Here is a 25,676-nt window from a genome sequence, read left to right on the forward strand (position 1 = left end):
TAGGGACTAACTCGAGAAGGGTTCAAGGTAACTTTCTGGGGTTATACAAAGGTTCTAGACTTTGACTAGGGTTTTGGATATGTAAGTGTATATATTTTCAAAACTTACTGAATTATAAACCTAAGAGTTTTGAGTTTCCTTATATCTAATTTTTTCTTCACTAAAAAATGAAAACTGTTATGATTAACAATACAACCTTCCTTCCTTCCTTCCTTCCTCCCTCCCTCCCTCCCTCCCTCCCTCCCTCCCTTCTTCCTTCCTTCTTTTTTCTTTTCTTTCTTTTTAGAGGTGATCTCACTCTGTTGCCCTGGCTAAAGTGAAGTGGCACAATCACAGCTCACTATAACCCTGAATTTCTGGGCTCAAGCAATCTTCCCACTTCAGCCAAAGCACTGGGATTGCAAGTGTGCGCCACTGCGCCTGGCCATTAACAATATTTTTTCTCAGTGTAGGAAACAACAAGCAAACATAAGATCTTAAGACCATAGGTGGCTGTTTGTGGCCAGTAATCTGTGATTCCTGAAAATCAGGTAATCTTCAGTTTTATTGGATTGGAAATGTTGAATTATTTGTGAATAATATAGTTAGTTCTGGGAGAAAGCAGCGTATCAGGCTGAAACGAAGGAAAGCGGAGCTCGGATCTCCATCCTCACCCTTCCGGAAAATTCCTACTAGAGAAGTTGGTGAAGCACCACATTTAAATCTCTGAAATGGAAAGGCTTTCAACCTAACATCTATATTCAGCACAATGATTAATAAAGCAAATGGCTGGAATAGAAACATTTTCTGACATGGAAGAAATGAGAATTTAACTCTGAAGAGCCCCTTCTTAGGAAGCTCTTTGAGGATGTGCTTCAGGCAAATGATGTGCTTAGGAACACACAGGATCCCACCTGACCCCACACAGGATCAAGAAAAGAATACAAGAAAAGTCTCAGGATGGCCATTGTGTATACCAGGAGCAGAAGGCATCCAGTTTCAACTGAGCAGGAAGGAGGGTTGTGGGAGAGGATTCTCCAAAAGCAAAACAAGTGTGTACTGGGGGGGTGGGGTTAAAGGAGGGGTTGGGTCATGAGATGACATCAGAAAGAATGTTTCTTATGTCAGACAACCGTGCAGGTTGCAGATTACCGCAGACCCTTCAAAAAAGCCTTTAATGTGATTCCCAGGAGGATCAGCCTGTGAATATCTGCCACACAGAAGACAGCAGTGGCTGGATTACAAAAGCACCAATGATGTAAGACACTTGTTACGTTTCCCCTAAACGTCTCACCCCTTTGCAGGACCCAGGAAATATGGGAGTGGTAGGAGAGTTGAAGGAAAAGGGAAAGGACAGAGTCTATTGTAAGTCTCTGAGTCTAACCTGAGACAGCCTGAGCTTGTTCAGGAGGGAAACTGGGAATTCCAAATGATTCAGGTTTAAATTGGAGTAGTCTGCACATAATACCTAAAGATAGTCACAGTTAACTTTTTCTTCTACATGAAAGTAACTGGAAAGGGATGGGGGAAGGAGAGTTGACAGAGCAGAGGTTTAAACACAGTGATTAGAGAACAAATCCCCTCTAGTCGCCCTCGTTTCTACCCACTGAGTTCGAACTATTTAACAATCTACTTAGAGTCTCTGCCACCTGCCTGTTCTGATGATCAAAGAGTAAGCATTTTTTTCTTCTGTTACAACCACCTGTGTTTCATTCCTGGTCACCAAATGGAGGTACACCACAGCGTCTGATTCAACATATTGGTTGTTTACATCATGGTGCCTCTGTAAACATTGCTCTTGTGTGAATCTACATAGACCAATATGATTACGTTCTCAATCTGATAAAGCCTTGCACTTTCCTTTAGCTATATTTTGCCTTAACTTTTCAAGATTCAAATGAGAAGTCAGCAACTTTGTTTTTAGCACAATAAAGACTCTTAATAATTTGTTAAAATACCTAAGTATATATTAACTTACTTGTGTTTATTTGTAATTTCCTGTGTTTGAAATTATGGTGGTGTATATTCTGAGGATGCTGTAGTGTTTGGATTTGGATTTTTTTTTAACTTCTGCATATTTTTGTTGGTTTATTGAGTGAAATAGAGTGAGTCTTCTTACGTAGACTATACTGTAGCCATGTTTAACCAGTTCTGCGTCTACTTACATTCTGTGGCCAGAAAAACAGACAGATAGATGGATGATAGGTAAGTAGTAAAGATATGTGGGTAGATAGATATAAATATTTACATGTAACAATAAACATAAGTATTTCCTATATATGTAATATAAATTGTATAAAATTGAGGCAAGTTACTTCATAGTATTGTGAAGATTTATTGAAATAATTTACATAACAATATTGCCTATCGAACAAGTGCTCGCAAATATTGCTTATTATTTTCAGAATAATTATGCAAAGTTATTCTCTCATCCTATAGCACATTAAGAAATATGGACACATTCCAATTATAAAAAAGTGGAAAGCACAGTACTGGGATTTAGAAGAACTCATTTTCAGTCCTGCCTTCTGCAACAAGCTAAATTTGTGACTCTTACCAAAATGTCCCAGTTCTATGGGCCATAATTTCTTCATCTATAAAATTAAAGGGCTAATATACACTTTCTCTCTAATGTTTACTTCAGCCTTAAACGTCCATGATTATATTACTTTAATAAGTTTTCAGTTAGAGAAGTTTTGTAAAACCGAACTAATTAAAAGGGAAATTTGGAAACAAAGACTAAGTTAAAGCAATGTATTTTTTCATGGCCATATATGCAATAGACTTGGCAGAACAGATTAAACAATAGTTTGGAGTTGTTACACTTAACAAGTATTTACTGAACATTTACTATAAGCAAGATTATGTAGCAAAAGACTAGACTCAGAACTGGGACACAAAGGGATTTCTGCAAATTTGGGGGACCATATCTCCAGTAAGATAAGAGTCTATATTTATTAATAATTTCTCTGTAAAGCTATAGCCACAGCACAACACCTTCTCTGCACAGCTCAAGCACTTTATTTGTATAGCCCTCGTACCTTGAACTCACACTGCTATAGGAACTAAGTGCTACTCGGGAATATGTTTTTCTCCCTGGTAACATTTGGAGCCAAGTCCATCTATCAATGGCTGACTCTGTGGCAGCTGAAAAACCACTTTGGGAACCCTGCCAGCTCCTGCTTCTGGGCTGATTTCTAATAGATGTCCTATCTTTGTGAATCCCCAACTCTTTACTTCAGCTGCTGTCCTCTCCACTAACAAAAGGAGCCTCCCAGCTGTTCAATATACGCGTGGAAAGCCAGGTAGCCCAGTAGATGGAAGCACATCTGGATTAGCATTGCTTTTTCCCACTGACATGCACACATGTCGTACCTCATTGCAGCTTGCTCGCTCTGCTTCAGAGCTGCTTGTTAAGGGGCAGGCAGTTTGATAGGTTTAATACAATGACTTTGGGTCATAGAACCACAGAAGTGACATTAAAGCATTAGGATGGATGTAAGATGTCACAATTCAAACACTTCACAATTGACCACACACAAAAAAAATTTATCTGGGATAACAGAAGTATTCAAGTGAAGAGACTGAAGCATTCAGGAGCAAGCCACATCTGCTCCCTTTGGAATTATATGACACTTTCTGATGAGGATGTGACTTCAGATTCCCATTTTTAGGAAGGTTTCATTAACACCACCAAATGTGGGCCAAAAGTTAAAATAAGACATGTTTATTTCATACGGCACATAATTTCATCTGGTAAATGCTGTGTTCTCCCACAGCTTGACAATAAGTACAAAGCTAAATAAAAATGGTAATTATTTTGCAAGCTTTCCTCCAGCTTCCAAAAAAATGAAAAAAGATACCTTGGGACTTATTTTCGAAATACAGATTCTTGAAATTCTTTATTCTTTTATCAGCTCTGTTGCCCAAGGGGAAATCTGTACAACAGGCATCATATGTCTTTAATAATGAAGCAAACTACGGTAGCTCAAATCTTTCGAGCAGCTAAGAAACTCCATTGTGTGTAGGAAATGCCGGAAGAGTTTGTTCTACTAGAGCTATAAATTCAGCAACATTCAGGGGGTAGGCTCATTTCAATCGAAGGCAGCAAGACAAAACTGATGAAAACATTTTACAGGATGTTCCACATGGAATGAGTCTGAGGGAGATTTCCCATGAAGCAAACACCTTCCTTATAAACCAGGGATTCTAGGACTCTTCCACTCCCTTTTTTTCATTTGTTTGTTTAAAGGTTCAAACTCCATAGGACTTCTTAAAACCATTAAAGTTTCATCCTTCTTGAAAAAGGGAAAGGATATATATTTTAAGTGTCCTATAAAATTTCTTCAACTGATAGGTTTCCCCTATGATCTAATTTACAAATCTGCATTTCAGATTGAAATTGCCGAATTGCAGTTAGCAACGGGACAAGATGCTCTTTCTAATGACACTTTGTTACATGAGACAGCACATTATATGCCATCCTGGTGAAGAACAATGGAAGACACATGGAAGATAATGATAAAAATAATTGTATTTAAAGCATTTTGTATACATTTTAGCCATCATTTCCATATGGTCTTCTAGGGTCTTCAAGTTGATGTTCTGTTAAGTACTATCCTTTAAGATTTAAACTAACGTCAATCCAAAAAAGTCAATTCAAGGTACTACACATTCTAAGTCATTTTTCTTTAAAAACATCCATTCAGCAGAAAAATGTGTAATTTTAATGAAAGAAAAGGAGCTGGTTTACTTAGATATTTTTATATGGGAGACCTGGGCACTATGGAAAGCATCGTACTGAAAATAGACCAGCTTTGTCCTTAGCTAGGTCAACTAGGGAACAGCACTGAAACTACTTGGGTGCCTTCGGTAAATTGAAAGATCATGTGAGATCTTAGCTAATGTGCTTTCTAGCTTTAAGACTCATCATAGGTCTAAAATTTACATGTCACTTGACAACAAGCCTAAATCAGGGCAAAATCCAAATGAACTCAATGTAAATACTGCTCAAAAAAAAACCTTATTTTGAGAGATTAATCAGATTTAAGATTCTGTTTACAAGTGACCTCTTTTATAACTTACAAATGGGAAGACTCTATCTGTCCTAAAGTATCTGGACAGCCCAACTGAAATAACTCAATGTTCCTATTTCAGAACTTAGTATATTAGACAAATATCCTTACTAAAAACTTTTTTAGATACAGTTCTAAAAAGCATGCTTATTTGACTTTCTAATCTAGAATAATTTAGAAGCAGAAAATTAGAAGGGGGCATGACCATATTGGCAGGCCATCAAAGAACAACAAGAAATGACAGCTGACAGCCTGACAGAAAGGGGCATGTCAGAGGAACCATAATATACACAAAATCATTTTAAAAGTAAGGACGACAAACTGACCCAGATATTTAAAAAGCATGGCCTTTGGGACAAATGTCTCCTGCAATAATTACTTTACTATACACTGTACAATTGATATGCACAGTGACGACCCTGAGTTGTCAGAAAAGCATTAAGTTATGCACCCTGCTCCAATAAGGCAGGAAGTACTGAACAGGTCAGAGAAATAGTCTTATCAAAATACTTAGCTTACTTTTTATAAGCATCAGTAATTCAAGTGGTTTATTTTGTGGAAAATCTCATTCCCAATGATGTAAGACCACTCAGAACCAACTATGTTTACAGGAGAATATAAGATACTTAATATTCCTGCCAGATGCTGACTCATAGCTCAGGAAATAAAAGGAAAAACAGATGATTTATTTGTAAACTAAAAAGTGAAATACAGCTACGAAGTCTTCATAATTTTAAGATTTGGTATCTTCAAAATATTTCTTTGAATATCTGAACATTGATTTTTCACTCCTCTTTGGTCGATCTCTTACGTTGTTTCCAACAGTATCCTAATTGAAACTATGTATCTCAGGATACTTTGTAGACTAAATACAGAGGAAAAGGCCCGAGATAAATCAGAAGGACATGTGTTTGTTTAGGTAGCTGTCCAAAGGAAGGACAAGCTTCCATTCTCTTAACACAGTGGTGCTGGCTTTGTTTCTCTGTAACTCCTCAGCTGTACCAGGCCAGGGGCATTGGTTTAATCTCAGGAATGGTTCCCTTCATGGTTGCAAAATGCTTTTAGCAGTTCCAGCTTCCCATGTCCACAAACCAAGATGTGTCGCAGAGCAGAGAACATTTTCTTTTCTTAATTCTCTCTCATAGAGCCTCAGAAGACCTCTTTTCTGTTATCCTCAAAAAGACTCCCTCCAATTTTGCTCTCATGAATTACATTAATCCATGTACCTGAGGCCTGTGGCCAGCAGAATGTCACTCAGTAATTGGCTTAGGTCTGGATCACTGATGTAATCACCATGCCATGTGGCATGAGATTTGCCTGAGACATTCAATCCCACTTTTGAGGCTGTGGTAGGGGAGGTGACCCTGGAGGAGTCAACATCTGTATAAAAATTGGGTTTTTATGAATTTGAGGGGAATTCTAGGTAGCAACAATCATTGATTGCTGCAATAAAATAGACATTGTATGTATAGAATTTTCCCTTTCCTTTTGATTTTTTTCTTTGGTATGGTGTGCCTTACATAAGAAAAAATATTTTTGATTTAATAATGGAAACTTCTTGGGTCACAATGACTGGAATCCATTTAAATTGTTTAAGCAAATGAGGAGACACTGGAGTATAATTAAGATACACTGTCTTGTTTTCCAGAACAGTATACTTTCCCTTTTTCTAGGGAAAGTTTAATGGGAGCAGCCTTATTTCATTTTTACATGCACTTACACTTTTCTGGTAACAAGAACTGGTTGAAGGATGAACAGCTGATTCAAGCTCAGCCAATCATAGTTCCTTCTGTCCCTGCGTGGATTGTAATTGAGGGGATATACACATGGTTCAAGCCAGTTCTGGCTGCCTTCCAAAGAGTTTTATAAGTAGGAATTGTGAAACTTGAGGGAGTGTGATTGAAAGCCCATTTTGTTGTATCTTGAAAAACTATGCATGCCCAGAGCTGCTAGTGGTCATTGCTCCGGCCTTGTGGAGAAAGCAGGTTTCAGAGAATAAAGTCAGAACTCAAAGATCAGCAGCAGAAAGAGGTAGAACAAAAGAATCCTGGAGACATCGCAGCACCTGATTCTAGTTGTTCCAGCAGCATTCTTAGCCTTCCAGTTTATTTGGGTAGGCAGTTTCCAGAATAATCTTTTTTCTTTGTTTCTTCTATAGATTGGCTACATATTGCTTATTTTCCTTTCCAAAATATGGAAATAATTTACACCATTACTGACATATTTAATGATAAATCAGCATGGGTTTATTATTTAAAAGATTATATACTGGATACTTTTTTGAACGCAAATATTACAGAAAAGTAGTAGTTGTGAAGGAAATCTCCTGTAGCAGAAGATACATAGACTTTGGGTTCAGGCAAGACTGAATCCAAAAATCTTGTCCTCCTGTTTGCTAACCACATAATTTGTGGACAGTTTACTTGAGCTTCAATCACTTCCATTACAAACATACACATATCAGTGCCTAGCCAGCATCCAGTTAAAAGCCCAGCATTTAATTAATATCTCTTCCTTTTTTCCTGGAAGGTAGAGATCTGTTTTATTTCTAATTTAACCACAGATTGTTTTATCTAGGGAGTTCATGTTACCCACCTTTCTGCACATCATCTTAATTTTTACCTGAGAGATTTAAAAATCTCTGTAAAACCTATTTTTTAATAATGTTTAATATCTCAAGATTTTTTAAACACTGTTATATCTTAAATTAAAAGTGAATAATTTGGCCAGGCTCCTGTAATCCCACACCTATAATCCCAGCACTTTGGGAGGCCAGCGTGGGATGATCGCTTGAAGCCAGGAGTTTGAGACCAGCCTGGGCAACATAGTGAGACTTCATCTCTACAAAAAAATTTTAAAAATTAGCTGAGCATGATGGTGGGCACCTATAGTCCCAGCTACTTGGGAGGCTGAGGTAGGAGGATCACTTGAGGCTGCAGTGAGCTATGATCATGCCACTGCACTGTAGCCAAAGTGACAGAACAAGACTGTCTCAAAAAAATTTTTTTTAAGTGAACAATTTGTAACAATGCAAAAGAAGTAGCTCTGACCTTTAAAATTACCATTTAGAGAATAATAGTACTTTTTGTTATTATTCCATTGCTCTTTGAACGATTCATGAGTTAGACTTTTTTTGGTTAGTGGCATTAAGCCAAGTACAAGGTGACAAAACTGACTGGGGCTTTGGTATTTCCAAGAAAGCCATTCCCAATAGTCAACCAGAAAAAAACCTCAGAGATAGGCTCTCCAGAACAAATTAGCTTATTTGGGAATAGCAGAGGGTTGCAATCCAGGATTTCATGCTGTAACTGAACATAGGCATATTCAAGGGAATAGGGGCAAAAGGAAGATTTGTAAAGCCAAAAAGAATAAATGCACTTAAGTTGCTTTAAAACAAAGTTCATAGGTCACAGAAGTCATTGCAGGTATTGGCATTTGGTCAAAGGTGCACCCAGTCATTGCTAGTTAAGCGACGCTGTGCAGGTGGCTTATCTGGAATATTGCAGTCTTGAGGAAGTTCTTGTGGTAAGTGCTGCTACTGGTCCGCATGCAGAAATGCCTTGTGAAGAGTCCTGTTATAGGCATATATGCATAAAAACTCCCTGCCATGGCCTCTCACTCCATTTTGTTAGAATTTGAAATAAGTGACTCCATTTTGGCACCAGCAACTTTCATGTCATCTTTATATTCTCTTTGCTTTGTTCAGTAACACTTTGTTGCAATAAATTTATATCTTTGGAGATTTAAAGGTATACTTAGAATAATGGAAAATCTACCTGTGTGAAATCATTGGCTTTGTGAGGCTGCCAATTATATACTAACAATGTATGCAACCATATAAATGTCATGTGTTAATGAACTTTTATAGCAAAATCATGACTCTACATGATTTATCAGAATTCCTATATTGATAGCTATGTCTTTGTAGACTTTTTCAACTTAATTTGCAAGCTGTATAGGAAATATTCATTAGTATATATTCTTGCAGTTTGAATTATTTTTAAGGGTTTAATGAATCATTTCAGCAAGTTCACTTTAATTCAAAGAGAATACTTTATTGCTTAGCCTTAAATTTTAAATTTATATGTATGCTCACTTCAGAAAAGCACCTTAATTATTTAAAGCTTTTCTTAACATATGCAGATATAAAACAATAGTTTTTTGAAAGCCGAAACATTTTTCCATCAGAAGAAATGGATAAGAGTAGAAACACTGCTGTTTTTCATTTCCTTAACATGCATTTGTCAGCTAAAGGTTACTTTTCAGGTCAGGAAAACTTGTATGCTAATCCCTTCTGATGAGAGAATGAAGGAACCATGTTGGGACTTTGGCTTTTTTAAGTAAAAGAATATTGTAATATTCAGAATGGTAGAGACATGTGTAAATATAATCTTACATTCAATTTAAAATTCTTTTCTTACTTTTATATTTTGGTGGGGAGGTATAAATATCTATAACCCACATATATACCCACATACATCTTTAAACTTATCCTTATTTTTTTCATTTACCAAATTTTTCTGAACAAGGAGTGAAGTTTTCAAATCTCAAATCTCTTTGTAATTATTGCACCATGACACTTAATCCAGAAAGCCTCTAGACACTTTTATTCTAGGAGGAAAAGGATCAGATATTGCATAAGGCTAGTGTTGTACTCAAGAAACTTGAGAAGTAAAAGGTATTAGAGGAAATTGGAAAAGGGCAGAATGTTGAGTGTTACTTTACAGTAAAATAAGCAATTTGATTTCTCTTTGATTTAATCCTTATTCTTCCCTAGGAACACACATACACACACACTTATACACATGAACATGAACATGCAGAAATCACTGTAATTATAGAAGCCTTAGCCAGTTGGCAGTTTGTTGCTCTTTTTCAGTGGGCAGAGATAACAAAAGTGAAAGACATTTGTCTTTATTTTTCACTCTAGACCTGTTCTTGAATTTGAGGAACCTGCTGAGGTTAACAATCATGGATATTCTCATACTATATCTGAAATAGGTAAGGAGGAATGGTAGATTAAAGCACACGTTCAGGATGGGAGTTTTGTTTTGTTGGTATGAGGGGAGGTTTGTGAGGAAGTTAAATATAAAAGTAGTTATGAGTGTTTTCGGTAAAGGCAAAAGCAACTGGTAGTCACTGAGAAATTATTAGCATCAGGAGGAATATAGGTGTGAGTGAGACTGAAAGAATGAGAGACTGTGATCATACAGGGGTATATGGGATTTCAAGATTTCCGAGGGGGTAGCAGCAGCTCCTCTTCCCAGATCTCAGTATACAGAGGAAGCAATGACTATGGTATCTACGCTTCAACACTTTTTGAGAGTAATAGAAGATTAGAAAATGACAGCTATGAGGAGGGGTGAGATCTGGTATGAAACTCAAAGAAGTAAGGGGTTTTGTGCAAGGGTAAAAGAATAAATGTTGGGAAACTGCCATGCTTTCTATCATAATGAAAAAGATTTAATCTCTGTTTTGCAGTCATGAAGGGCATTCTGTAAAGCATAATGGGTATGCATTCTGTTGTCTCAGAGTAGTGTCAGGTGAGGCCACTTTCCTGTTATTTGCTAGCCTCCTACATGCTGGCTTGACGTTGATACCTTACTTTTTAATGAATAAATTCGTTGAACAGTCAAGGTGGCAAAGCAAAATAAACACACTGAGCATTTTATTACTCATTAGAGATATTTGGTCATTTGTAAGGTTGGCATATGGCTGTGTTTTCACTTCCATTTTCTTCAGCTAAGTCATGATGCTCAATTGTGTCTTCCTTCAAAATGTCTCTTATATTTATACATTCCTCTCCATTCTCTTTTTCTCAGGAGTAGTCCAGTTGGAAATCTGAAACTATTTTCTCCAACTCTCACCTTTCTTCTCTTTCAATCATTTTAATGCATCAGTATGATTAATATTTGCAGACAGATGATGTCATGATCTAATTTTATTGCTCAAGAACATACACAGTATTGATTCTCCACTGGGTACAATATTCAGTTCTATTAAGGCCCTCATAAATCTATGTCTTCATCCTTGTTCCCCCCGACACCCCATCAAGCATGGTCTACTTTACTTTGGCTGTTGCTTTCTATGTCCTGTGCCATAAAATGTTTATACTCTCATTTGTGCCTTTCCTGATCCTATTTCATCTCCTTCAATTCACCTTGCTTTTCCCATCAAGGAATTCAAATTCTGCTCTATTTTGTGGACAAATTATTGGCCTGTCTAAAAAAATTCATTTGTAATATTCCCTCCTACCATAACCTTGTCTCAATTTTATGCATATAACTATTTCCTTGTTTTGTGTCTCCAAATAGGTTTTACACTATGTGAGGGAAAGTGCCATCTTGAATGGCACAATCTTGTCTCCTGCCATTGTGCTTAGGAACATGATATTGGTGATATATTGGCAATCATAGGTAGCCATCATTGTGTTCTCAGTATGCCATTAAAAACATAACATATTTCTTGGCTGATTGCCTTGATATTTTTCAATGAGTTTTATCAAATGTTGACTGCTTAGTATGACATTTTTATGTTGCTTGATCATTTTCCATATCAGGATTTGCCAAACACTACTGCCTCTTCTGAATTAGTCACCTGCTAAAATAAGCTCATAAGAAAGCCATCACTAAAATTATCAAAGCCAAAGCACAAATGGACTTTGATTACAGGTGGATGTTAACATTCAGATAAAAAGTTTTGACTATTCAATTTGTAAGTCTCTATTAAAAGACACTCCAACGACCTCAGCCTTAAGCTTCAGGAAAGCCAATTCAATTTGTAGTTTCATAACCTAAGAAGCCAACACTAGGCTACTCAGTTCTGTGGCAGAAAGTAATATTCAGAATCATCTGAAGGTCAATCATGAGTAAAAACTCCAGTTCAATAAAAGAAATAAAAAATGAATAATTTTAAAGCGATGCATAACATAGCATTTCGCTGCAGTTAATTCTATTTTCCACCTCTTTACTATAAGACAGTCCAAACATGAGAAATTATAATTCTCTTTAAACCCTGGAAAACATTTTTATGAAGAATTAAGTGTGAAAGTGACTTAGGTTCAAAAGTAATGAAATTATTCCTATGCCGCAAACTTATATTGAAGAAAATTCAGACAAACTAAATTTCTACAGTCAGGGGAAGGGAAGTCAGGCTACATGTTTTAAGGTAGAAGACAACCCTGCTTAAGTTTTGTGTGGCTTTTGGTCTGGCTGTTGCCATTGTTTTTCTCCATTGCATTCCACAAGTTAAAGTAATCTGAATAAGCATTCTTGTGTCCTCACCTGCAACATGAAATAGTTAAATCTGATCAGCCCTTCTACAATGAGCCACTACATAACAAAAATTTGATTATCATTTCAGTATGTTGGAGTTAGTGAACTGCATTGCATGAATCTTTTGTAAAACAGGCAAGTAAAATACCAAGGGGTAAACGATATGTTTGGGTACAAATTCTTCTATGGGAAAAATTATTTGTCACACTAGAAATTAATTGAGCATATTCTCTGTACAACCATGTGGCACTGATATGGTTAACTCTGTGTCCCTACCCAAACCTCATCTCAAATTGTAATCCCCATGTGTCAGGGAGGGAGGTGACTGGATCATGGGGGTGGTCTCTCCATGCTGTTCTCGTGATAATGAGTCAGTTCTCATGACATCTGATGGTTTTATAAGCATCTGGCATTTTTCCTGCTTGTACTTCTCTCTCCTGCCTGCCACCACGCAAAGAAAGTCCTTCCTTCCCCTTCGCCTTCTGCCATGATTGTAAGTTTCCTGAGGCCTTCCCAGCCATGTGAAACTGAGTCAATTAAATTTCTTTTCTTTATAAATTACCCAGTCTTGGGTATTTATTTATAGCAGTTGAAAATGGACTAATACAGATACACTGCTTTGTGGTTTGAAAACAATGAAAGCAAGCCATGAAATATAAGGACTTGAGCACTAAAGAAGCAAGACACACAAACATGAAATAATCACAGCAGTGAAACAACATTGCATAAAGATAAGTCACTGGGAAATGTAACATGCTATGAGTTCATGAGTACAGGAAATCTGTGGGTCAAAAGATAAAATTCATTTCAGCTATTGTGTTGAAACATAGTATTTGTCTATGTGCTTGATGCTTATCTTATCTCCTTTGAGGGAATTTAAAGTCGGCTTTGAGCAGGAAGACTTTTCGCACAAAAGGAGTAATCAAAATCTGAGGTCTGTAAGAGGGAGAACAGAAACATAAATAGGCTAGGCAGAGAAAAGAAAAGTTTGGAAATCAGGGGAGTATGGAAATTCATCAGGAGGCGAATGCAAAAACTGCCAATTCCTTCAGTGAAGCCAAATGATTGTCCTCCTGAGGCCCCTTCACCAGCTCATCAAGTTTGCTGTTTAAAGATATCTTCCTGGATTTCAAATGCAGCATAGACTGAGTGTCCTTTCCTTGGAGCTTTATTCAGCACACAACTAGCAACGGACACATCCAAGGCAGCTTCTAACCAAAGTTTTGACTACTTGTGAATTGCTGGGTAACCCAGTGGTGAACATGGGAGAGGTTTAGGGTTGCACCTAAATAGATTTACTGTGTGTGCATATTCACATATAATTTTATTTATTGCCCTTCACTGAAGCCATTTCTTTTTTATGCCAAGTCTCTTGGTCCACGGCCTTAGCGTGGCCATCTTTTCTTCTCCCATTTTCACTGTCATTTCACTGTGCTGTGAAAAGGATTTCTCTACCCACACACAAAATACATTCTGGGAAGAGAGTCGTTAAATATGAAAGTCACTGTTGTATCAGCTTCAGCAATTATATGAGGTCCTTAGGTGGACCATGACTTTACTTCCACTTTTCTTGAATATATTAAGCTTCTAGTTCTTTTAATTCTGATTTTAAATAATTTTTTGGTCAATCTCCAGTTTAGGACTGTGATGTTTTAAAAGAATTAATTTTTCTTTATATTCCTTGGCTCAGAGCTTAATTCAAGTTAGGTTTCTTCTTTTAATCAAATATTTTCTTTTTTCTAGGCAGTTCCAAAGCAAGAATTGTACCTTAGCTGATAGAACTGACATGTGAGCATCCACACCAAACTCACACAGTGAACAAATAAGACTCAGACCCAGTTCAAGGTTTATTAAGAACCATATGCCCAAATGGAAATAATTATGTAGAAAGAAAGATACTTGTAACTTTTTCCAGCTCAATCACCAAAAGGCACCAAGCTATTAGGTTTTATTTCTTTAAAAAAATGAGGCAAACTCTTTCTTTTCTTAGAATAATAAGTTGGATTTTTTTCTCCACTCTGGAAAAATCAATTTGATAGAAAAGAAATTACACACTGAATAATGTCAGAAGTGAGCCCATAGGAAAAAACCTTCCCAAGAAAAAAAGCAGAAGATCCAACAGTCTGACAAAATTCTCAGAAAAAAAGATAAGTACAGGTAGGGCTGAAGAAGCATGCTAGAGTATGAATCTAATTACGTATTTGAATTTGAAGATAAAATATTCGACACTGGTAAATATCTACAGAACTCTTGTAAAGACAGAGACTTTTTTTAAAAAACAAAGAATTGCTTGCCACTCCTTAATAAACTTGATATTTACCATCACCCTATACTACAGTCACTATATATTCTCAATTCTTTCCAACTGGTTTTACTCTTCTTATGCAGACACCCTTTTAACAATGCTGTTTCTAACACTAAAAGATTCTTTTCCTTCATTCCACCTCTCAGAAATTTTCTTAGCTAAGAACTAAAATAGAAAAAAAAATAACAAAAATTCGGCTTATCCATGGGTCAAGTTCACGTGATCTAACCTATCAGTTGAGATAAAACAACAAGACAATTATTTTAGGTATGTTTTATCAGCTCCTGTACTGAATGTTGCAAACCATTCTCAGCTCTTCACAAGTTCTCAATTTGGCACTCCCTCTTCTTCTTGGTGCAATGGACCTCTCCATTCAACTTTAAGGTGAAGTGATATGCCAATGAAGCCTCCACTCATTTCCTGCTTCATCACCTAATAATCTGAGTTGATACCTCCTCCCTTTTACCTCCCTCTCAGGAAGAATTGCCCTCCTCCTGTCCAAGTCACCCTCAATCTGTTCTCCCAATCCCAACCCTCTAGCTGGGCTCAGTGGACCACACTGGCAATCCCAGCTACTCCAGAGGCTGAGGCAGGATCACTTGAGCCCAGGAGTTCCAGGCTGCACTGAGCTATAATTGCATCACTGCACTCCAGACTGAGCAGCGGAGCCAGGCCTCCATCTCTAAAAAAGAAAAAAAGAAAAAAGAAAAAAAAAAAAAAAAAAGAAATTTTAACCCTCTCAACCTCTGCTGAACTGTCATCCTCAATTTTTATCTCTCTACTAGCTCAAGGTATATTAGATTTTCTCAAGGTGTGTTATAAAGCTATCCTTTCTTTCTCTAAAAAAACAAAAAACAAAAAACAAAAAACTAAAAAATATAGTCCACATTTGCTAGTCATCAACTGCTTACTCACTTCTCAGATCGTTCCAACCTCCTTCTTTTATTTCCAAGCGTTTTATCCCCAGTTTTCTATAAAGAATCACCATTAACATTCTAAATGGTAGATTTAATGAGTTTTTACTTAGGACTTACCCTACTTCTCAGCAACATTTCTTACCATTGCCTGTCTTTGTTACTGTTGCCATTACTTCTGTTCTAAAATTCACTGCCCTTTGTTACATAACTTTGCATTTTCTCCATTCCTTATGTCTCTCCTCATGCTACCATCTACCATTCTCTGAGCTTATCTGCTTCATACCATGTACCTGGGAGCTACTGGAAGGGTCTGAGTTCAGCAATTTTATTTCCTAACTTCACTTACCACTTCTTTGTACACGGCATTTTCATTTGTAGCTCCAGTTCCCGAATCTCCTGAGATGGAGATTGAAATTTTAGCAGCATGCTGGGTGTTTCCATATGGATTAGCCTCATGCACTTAAAATTTAAGAAGTTCGTGCCAGGCGCGGGGGCTCACGCCTGTAATCCCAGCACTTTGGGAGGCCGAGGTGGGTGGATCACGAGGTCAGGATATCAAGACCATCCTGGCTAACATGGTGAAACCCCGTCTCTACTAAAAATACAAAAAATTATCCGGGCGTGGTGACGGGTGCCTGTAGTCCCAGCTACTCGGGAGACTGGGGCAGGAGAATGGCGTGAACCCGGGAGGCGGAGCTTGCAGTGAGCCAAGATTGCGTCACTACACTCCAGCCTGGGCGACAGAGCGAGACTCCATCAAAAAAAAAAAAAAAAAGTTCGAGATCAGACTCCTCATTGATCCTTGAAGTTTTGTACTGCTTATTTCTATGTCAATTATTGGCATCACTATTCTTCACCTTTAAATTTTACAGTTATTGTTCATTTTTACTTTCCTCAAGACCTCTTCTTGACATATTTTATACAAAGAAAGAAAACAGGCTAATTGTCATTGTTCCTGATGTTTTAAACTACTATGTACTAAATAAATGTTAGTTTTGCTATTTTTTCATTTTTCTATTTGATTTTAACTGATAATAACAGACTCTTTAATAGTTTGACAAAAATGTTAAAAGGTTGTGAAACAATTATGTTTTTTTCTTTTTGATTAAGATCATTTTGCATGGTTTTAGCTTATACTGTCATTCTTATAATTCCTCATTACTCTGCAAAGCAAGAAGGCCTGGGCACTATGAATTCAGTTTCAATAGTCTTTGCACATGCACTGCACCGTGCATGGGGTGCTCTTCCTCAGCAACTTCATTACTCTTTTTAGAGTAAGGGCATCTGCAGATGGCAGAAGGGAAGTTTCGCCGTTGGCTTTCAGCCATCCTCCTGAGAATTAACCACTTCAGTGCTGTAGGCAGCTGTGATAATCAGCGAAGCTTCCAGCAATATCTGGGTATCCTCCTGAGAATCACACTGACTTTAGTGTTTCAGAGAGCTACATTTATTAGCAATGGCTTTTCTGTAGTTCTGTCATTTCTGGAATTTCTGAAAGCCAGAAGTAACTTCCTGACATTTGCTTTACCAGCACTTCCAACATTTGTCTCTATGCTCCTATAATAAATCATGTTGTGTTTATAATACCTTTAGTGATGTCTGTTTTCTTGTCTGCCCCTGACTGATAAATCATTTGGCACCATAAGCACTTCCTAGGTAAAGAACCACCTGAAGATAATATTTTTTATTGGCTATTTTATTTAGTGAGATTTGTAGGCAGTAATAACTTTACCATCGGTGGAAAATGAGATGAAAGTCCATAAAATGCAGACAAAACAGTTACTTAAATTGTCACTTGTAGTTACCTGGCATACTGAGCCTAATGAAAGTGAAGCTGGAGAGTCCAAGTGACTTGGAAAAGAATGACAAGAAAGCGATGAGCACAAGGACTGTGGGGAAAGATGTCTACACTGAGATTAAAGAACAAGAATGCTCAGGATTTTAAACTCTCAGCTCAAGGCATGATCAGAACACTAGAATGCCTATACCTGGACTGGAATCATCTTTTATCTTCTGTAGCCTCAGGACTTATGCATTAAAAAATCAGACCCAAACTTTGAGGCTGCAGCCTGCAAAATTACCATGCAAGTTAAATTCACAACCTCAACAGTTCTCTTCAGTAAAAGGTAGGGCATTGACCATGAATCAGTCAGGATGCAACCAGAAAAGGAGAAACTGTTCTGAGAGCTTAAAGCACAAGGAATTAAAAGCAGAGGTTTGGTTACACTGTTGACGAAAGAGGCTTAGAATCTATTTAGGATCACTGATACACATCCCTACCTGTGTAGCTCTACTGAAACTTCTCTGATTTCAGCCCATCACCATCTCTGGTGTAGCAACTGAAGTAGGTTTTAACTGGTAGCCCAGCCTCTGACATTTATTTTCTTCAAAGCACATTTCAGAAGATCTTAAAGCACATCTCTGATTTGCACCCTACGACGAAATACAGAAATTGGCTAGTGTTCTGTAGACTTGTGGTCAAGTCCTAACTCATAGTGGGATAATGGGCAAAGACTTCTCTGAGTCAAAATTTTCCAATAAATAAAATTTTAACATTGGCATAGATTGGTAGATTTGAAATACTATTCACTTTGGGATATTTTGTTAAAAGCTTTACTATGTGGGATTATAAACAGATTAAAATAGAGTTCCTATGAATGAGGGCTCTCAGCGCCATGAAGCCATGCCCAGTAAGCAGCCCCAAACTCTGCTCCAGCCCCCTCCCTGCCCACCATGTAGGTGTTAATGAGGATGTCCCATTGCATATTTTGAAAATCACTACATTAGAGGATTTTAAGATTTCTTCAGCTCTAAATAATATTTTTCTCTCACTTTGTAAACAATCTTTAATGACTCTATAATCCATAAGAAATTAAATTCAGTCTTCTTAGCTTAGACATTGAAGGCTATTTATAAACTGGTTCTAATTTATTACACCTTTATTTTTAAATCATTTTCTTCACAGATATTGTGCTTCCATCATTTTGGACTACAAGTTCATGTTGAAGGAATTAATGTATGTTTAGAGAGCATTCAATGTAATTTCCTAGTTCTAATATACTAATGTGCTTTCTCTCTGTATGTCTAGAGCCCTGCTCAACTACCTACTTGAATCTTATGTATCCAAGGCCAATTTCTTGATTGATTTATCAATTGAGATCATTTAGTTTCATTGATAAGTGAACCATTTAGGATTGTATTGACTGCAAGTAACAGAAAATCCTAAATATATTAGTAAATATAGAAGGGCTTTTTTTTACATGAATAAAGTGAGTAAAGGCAGCTCAGAATTGTATGATTGGAAATTATTGGAAATCTGCATCCTTCTTTCCCATCTGCCATCAAGCATGTAAAGTTGTGTCATAGCTAAGATAGACGCAGATCTCCAGCATTTTATACACATTCCAAGCAGCTGAAGGAGAAGCTTGTTAATAGCAAATGTTTGAGTTTTCTGTTTTTCCTTTTAAGCAGTAATCCCAGAAGTCCTACCCAACTTCCTCTTTTGTCTAGAGTTTAGACACATGGGTGAAACTTGTAATTTGGCACCTGAATAATGGTTCTATTACTGTGGAAGACAGAAGAATGGACATTAGATAGGTGACTCTTAGACTCTGACACAGTAACAAATCTATTTGCTCCTTTGTGACTACAGTCAATTTACTAAGCTGTGAAATTCTATCTTATTTATCTTTACTTTCCAAGAACCTGGCACAGTATCTCAATATATGAATGAATAATAATGAATCAATAACAACATTGTCTATTTTAAACTGACATTTGGCTAGCTAGTCAGAATGTCAAGAATAGACCCACTTTATGCTCGTACTAGTTCTATGAGAAGTACTAGGAATAACTGGCCAGGAGAGACAAAAATAATTTTTGAGAATGATCCTTCAAAAGAACAAAATGAAAGCTGAACATTAATAACTTCATTTTTATGACTGCCTGTCAATAAAGGCAGGGTATAATATATATTCCTGTATCCAATATTATTTTTTATTTTGTCCCATATTAAGAGCTTCTCTTAACTTTTCACATGTATCTATGTAAATGATATACATTTTTTAATGATTTAGATATATAAAGGAATGGAAGTTTGATTAAGTGCATATAAGCATTTATTATTTTGCCACACCCAGAACATTTATTATTTTTTGTATAGACTTTCCAACGTTTTACACATTAGAGTGAGAAATAACATCCTGTTTTTACAACATTAAGCAGAAATCTCCATGAATTTAGAAAATCCAGGTTTTATACTAATAAAATATCAAGGGAAGCTCCTGCACTTCTCATTAGCTTTAAGTGGTTCCTCAGCAACCAGTCACAAAATATTGAAACAGATCACTGTGGACTATGCCATCACACCAGAAGCCACATTTAAAACATCTATTCATCTATCTATCTATATATCTACGTACCTATCTATGATCTGTGTATCCATCATCTATTTACTGCCTTTCTCCAAAAATAATGCAAATAGTTCACACATATACATATACTACAATAAGTGATATAAAAATGAATTTTAAAATATAGGCAACAGTAATCAGCAAGAAAACATTAGGCTGAAAAAAAAGCAGATCAATCCAGCAATTAAATGAAATGTTTATCCTAATATCCTACTCTGTTTCTAGAAGTTGGTCATTAATCTGGTTTTCAGATTTCTCATAACCCAGAAACATTCATTCAAGAGAACTCTGAGGTCAGTACTTGGGGATCCAATTAAACACCTCTCATGATCCCATGGAGACAGAGAGTAGAATGACAGGTACCTGAGTCTGGGACGAATGTCTGGGGGCGGGGCAGAGAGAATGGCTAATGGGTACATACATACAGCTAGATAGAAGGAATAAATTCTAATGTTCTATAGCAGAGTAGGGCGACTCTAGTTAACAACAGTGCATTGTGTATTTCAAAATAGCCAGAAGACAGGACTTGAAATATTCCCAACATATAGACATGATAAGTGCTCAAGGTGATAGATATCCTAAATTCCATGACTTGACCATTACACATTCTATGCATGTAACAAAAATCACACCCACTCTGTAAATGTGTACAACTATTATTTATCAATTTTTAAAAACCTATCAAGAGATTTCTGAATCTAAAGAAATAAGATCGTCCATTGACAGTTAATCACGAGATCATCATTTTAATAGAAATGTTGACTCCTAGACCAGGTGACCATGGAGGAAAATGGATGGCAAACACACAACACACACACAAAAGGGAGTTAGAAGGAGGGAGTTATTGGTCATAGACACATTAAAAAAAAGGAGAGATAAATTTATCTTTGTGTTACTGTATACTGTGTTTAGGCAAATAGAGCTTTTTCCCCTAAGATGTTATTGATGTTCCCTGTGAATGAGAACTGAGTTGAACACTGTTAAATGAGTTTGGGAAATACTGAATTAAACAATGCTAGATCAATTTCCTTATCTTAGGAATTTTCAGGGCCTTTAATATTTAATTTGCATCATGATTCTGTAAGGGGGAATAAAGTATATAAGATTTCCCAGACTTTGTTGGCAATTACGGCAGATGGCATGCTGTTTTCATTGCACTGTTCTCCCTCTTGGACACAGGAAGACCCAGCCCGCTCTGCAGCTAGGTCAGGGCAATATGAATGAGTTTTGACTAATAGGATGGGACAGAAGGGACAGTGAGAAGACGATAAACCACTTCCGTGCCTGGACATTTTTTTTTTTTTTTGCAGTTCTTCAGTTTTCTCTTTTTCCATTATGACTTTGGAGGCCACAGGTTCAAGATAGCATAGCTACAGGATGGATGAGAGTCCCTTGCTATTCTGTATTGAGATGTGATATAAATGAAAAATAAACTTTTGTTTTGTCCAGTCATTAAGATTTTAGGATTTACTCGTAAATTGGTCCTAGCTTCTCCTAGCTGAGAATTGCAGTCACAGCCCCTAATTTTTGAACATCTACAAACTTCTTGTTTCTTAACATGAATTGTAGCTCCTAGATAGATGGCTGAAAAGTATACACCCTAGAAGCTGTTACTGTTTATTTAACTTACTTAAGAGTAACTTAAATGTGAAAGAAATTTTACCAAATATCCTGAGTTTTGTTTCAGAATGTTTTTATTTATTCACCTGTAAACCAATACCCAAATAATAAGCGCAATATCTTACAGGAAGTAATCCAACGCAGATCAACAAGAGACCTACATTTTAGACATTTGCTTTCATGCAATCATGGTTGTAGACCTTTGCTTTGTCTTTTGGTCAGGGAAGATGCTGAAAAACAGTTGGCTGTCATTTTTCCAGTGACTTCGGAAAACTGCGCTGAGGCTCCTGATCCCAGTGTCTTTCAGCCCTGGTTTGTTTCCCTGGGACATCGGATGTAATTTGTTCTAACACTATACTTCTCCAGTAAAGGAGAACCATCTATTCAGGTATCTGTTTTTATTTTACACACACACACACACACACACACACACACACACACACACACACACTCTACATCTGATTTGGACTTCACTAGTTTTTTCACAATGTCTCTTTTTTGATCCTGAATCACATGTAGGATACCACATTACATTTAGTTGTCATGCTTCCTTAGCCCCCTCTGGACTGTCTAGGACAGTTTCTCAGACTTCCTTGTCTGGCATTTCCTTGTCTGGTCATGTATTCTGCAGAATATTCCTCTGATAGTTACTCTTACGTGTCAACTTGGATAGGCTATCATGCCCAGTTATTTAACCACATCCCAATCTAGGGGTTGTTGTGAAGGCTGACACCAACAATGTTGTGGCTAACATCAACGATGAATTGGCATTAAGTAAAAGATATTACCCTCAGTAGTGTGGTTGGGGCCTCATCGAATCAACTCACCAGCTTTATTAAGCTGCAATTAATAAATAAATGAAAATTGTATATATATTATGATGTGCAATGCAATGTTTTGATACATGTATACAATGTGAGATGATTAAATCAAACGAATTAACATATCCCTCATCTCACAAACTTACCATTTTCTTGTGGTGAGGACATTTAAGATCTACTGTTTTAGCAATTTTCAAGTATATAATAACTTGATATTAACTATAGTTACTATGCTATACAACAGATCTCCAAAACTTATTCCTTCTAACTGAAACTTTGTACCCTTTGACCAACTTCTCCCCACCCCGCAACCATTGCCCCAGTCCCCAGAAACTACCATTTTACTCTGCTTCTATGAGTTCAACCTTTTTAGATCCCACATATAAGTGAGAACATGTAGTACTATTTGCCTTTTGGTGTCTGACTTATAATTTTGTTTCTTTTTAAATGAGTGGAATGGGGACTTTAAGTTGAGAAATAAAGATAAGATAGAAGCATCATGCTCAAAAACTTTTTAAGAAATGATGAGGATAAAGGAGAAATATAAACAATAATTCCTAGTTCTCCTTATGGCAGAGACAATAAAGAAAATGATAATGACTTGCTGAGGAGTCAAACGACAGTATATAGTCATCATGAGGCAAAATACCCAACAAGGAAATGAGGGAGAGTGTGAGAGCAGGGGCCAAAAATGGCGAAAAAATGCAGATAGAGGATCACCCCTGGCATGAGCTCTCAGTCTTTGGGGCAGTCCTCCAAACTCATGCCTCATATCTTACAGCAAAGTGGGGCATCCCATCCTCCCAAGTGGCTTCAAGTGCTACCCTGTCCTCCAACAAAGACATTCAGATTCAATTAAAGGCAAGCAAGCAAAATAATACAACAGAGAGAGCCAACATTTGATCCCTGATTTAGAGATTTCTGGTGATCCTTTGTGTAACTAGCATAAAAGACAGCTGAGAACAGTGAGATCAGCACAGCCTAGACAAAAGGGGTGCAATAATAATAATTTTGCAGTTTAAGAATAAAAATGTGCTCAGCACAGGACACAGTAAAAAGAAAAGACTCAATACATGGTAGCCAATATAGTATGTCTTTTAAAAAATAGGTGTTTCAGTAAAGAATTAGGTATTCTACTGCTTTTTCTACATAGAAAAGTCCCACTGAGTGATGCCCACTTACCATAAGAAAGAACAAGAGGGAATAGAGAGTGACTGTGTGTTTGTATGTGTGTAATATCATATGATCAGTTGTAATCAATAATTGACAGCGTGGCTTGGGGTGTGTGTGCAATTTCATTGCACACAGTATTTTTCATGTATATTACTGGGGTCGATGGAAAGTGACACTACAAACAGTTAAAAAAGAATCCTTATTGGACATAAATAAAGAAGGGATAAAGTTATTTCATCTTCTCCTCCTTCCTTTCTAAAGGAAAAATAGAAGACTCATAGCTAAATAGTGTGAGGTGAGAAATTCCTAAAGATTTGAAACATATGTATTGCATTTCATTGCACAGATCTAGAACATTCTTTAAATCCAAATAAAATCATGTGTTTGGGTTTGATGCTTGTATGTAACCAGAAAAATACCTAAAATTGAGAACAAGTATCACATACAGAGATCAAGTGATTCATTGGTTCAAGTCAAATATTAGAATTCGTGAACTTTGTGTGTTTTCAGTTGACTTGCAAATTATATATGTGTTTTTTCACACATTCATATGTTATAATATGTATATGTTGGATGAGTTTATTCACACATTTACAGCTTTCTATTTCCTGTATTACCTTAGACAAGTATGCATAAAGAACTTGAACACTTACTTCATTTAATTCATATTCTTGTGTGGCAAAGTAATTTGGTGTGATAGCATTTTTGTCGGTTTTCTGTTTTGTATTGCCTTACTGTTACTACCAGACAGCTGTTGAAATTTCAGGCCAATGGTTGATATCCCTCCCCTATCTTCAAGAAATTAACATCTAGTTGTATAAACATTTATTAATAACAATGTGTGTTCTTGAGAGTACAGACTTTCATAACAAAAAAAGATGAACCAAACTGTTTCTACCTATGAGCTCTCTTTTGCAATTCTTGCTTCCTCTGTCAATTATTCCTTCTGCCTGTAGTCTACCTAGGTTGCGAGTAGGAGGGGAAGAGGGAAAGAAATAGAGAACCTCAACACTTGGTTGCTATGATGGGATCTAAGGCTATTTCAGTTTGTATACAGTTTACATTGCCCTCTTGGTTACCATAGAGATATTGTTAAATGTCATTCACAAGGTTGGGCTATATTAGTGCAAAGCCTGGAGTAGCTGAACACTAAGGGGGCATTACATCGACCGTAGGGGAAAGGAATTCACTGGGACATCCGTATGTTCCAAGAGGAAACAAAAGCAATGAGGCACTGAGCATGAAGAGCTGCAACTTGAGCCCACCTCTCCTGACCACTATATCATACTATTCTTTTAAAATACAGTTCAGGTTTCTGGGTAAAACAGTTTACACAACATATATGAGGGCCAAACACCTCTCTCTGGTCCAGCAGAAATGACAAGAAAAACTGTAAGTCATAAGTAAGCTTCTGAATGACATGTTGTTAGCATAAGCATATCTAACACAAAAATACATTTTTTAATGTACATAAACATTGCTTTCTCTGCACAGTTTTTGCCAAGAGTTAAAATCCAGATGTAACACTTTATGGAGACAAAAACACTTATAGCTACTGTATTATAATTCCTCACACTACCAATTAAGAAATTCTGCCCTGAAGTATGAACGTTTCTCTGAAATTCTCTACAAATCACCATTAATAAGATAATAGGGCAGAAAAATTAGCAGGGAGTTCATTTGATTTTTTTCCCCCCTAAAGGCTGGCTTTAGTTAGAAAATTTATCTACATTTCTATTCTAACACATTGTGAATGATAAATGAACTCTACTGCTTAAAGGACATGACATTGCTATGCTATTTTCTTTCATCAGAATATTCTACCTAGCAAAGTTCATAGCTCAGTGCTTGTCCCCTTATAAGGAATAGAGAGGGAAATGAAACTCACTACTCTGAAGACCTCAAGTTTAGGGCATGACTCAAAATAGTAAAAAGAAATAGTCTGAGAGGCACAAGGCCAGCCAGAAAGCTGATTCACTGTTTTGGTCTCTATCAGGTCTGTCTGTTCCAGCTCATTCTACATAGGAAAAGCAATAAGGAAGCTATTTTACATTGCTTTCATCACCAGATTCAATGGCTTCAGGACCAGAGACAGAAAAG

General features: G+C 36.9%; 1 long non-coding RNA gene across 2 annotated transcripts; it reads left to right on the top strand.

Moving 5' to 3' along the window:
• The first annotated feature begins 1,089 nt into the window (after nucleotides 1–1,089).
• Nucleotides 1,090–25,676, top strand: LOC107970688 (uncharacterized). 2 transcript variants are annotated; one of them, XR_001713448.3, is made up of 4 exons: nucleotides 1,090–1,237; nucleotides 9,985–10,055; nucleotides 21,805–21,970; nucleotides 25,573–25,676. It is a non-coding gene; the product is annotated as an uncharacterized LOC107970688 (long non-coding RNA). The 2 variants fall into 2 exon arrangements; XR_002943150.3 differs by lacking the exon at nucleotides 21,805–21,970.

This window comes from Pan troglodytes, chromosome 2, assembly GCF_028858775.2.
Source record: "Pan troglodytes isolate AG18354 chromosome 2, NHGRI_mPanTro3-v2.0_pri, whole genome shotgun sequence".
NCBI lineage: Eukaryota > Metazoa > Chordata > Mammalia > Primates > Hominidae > Pan > Pan troglodytes.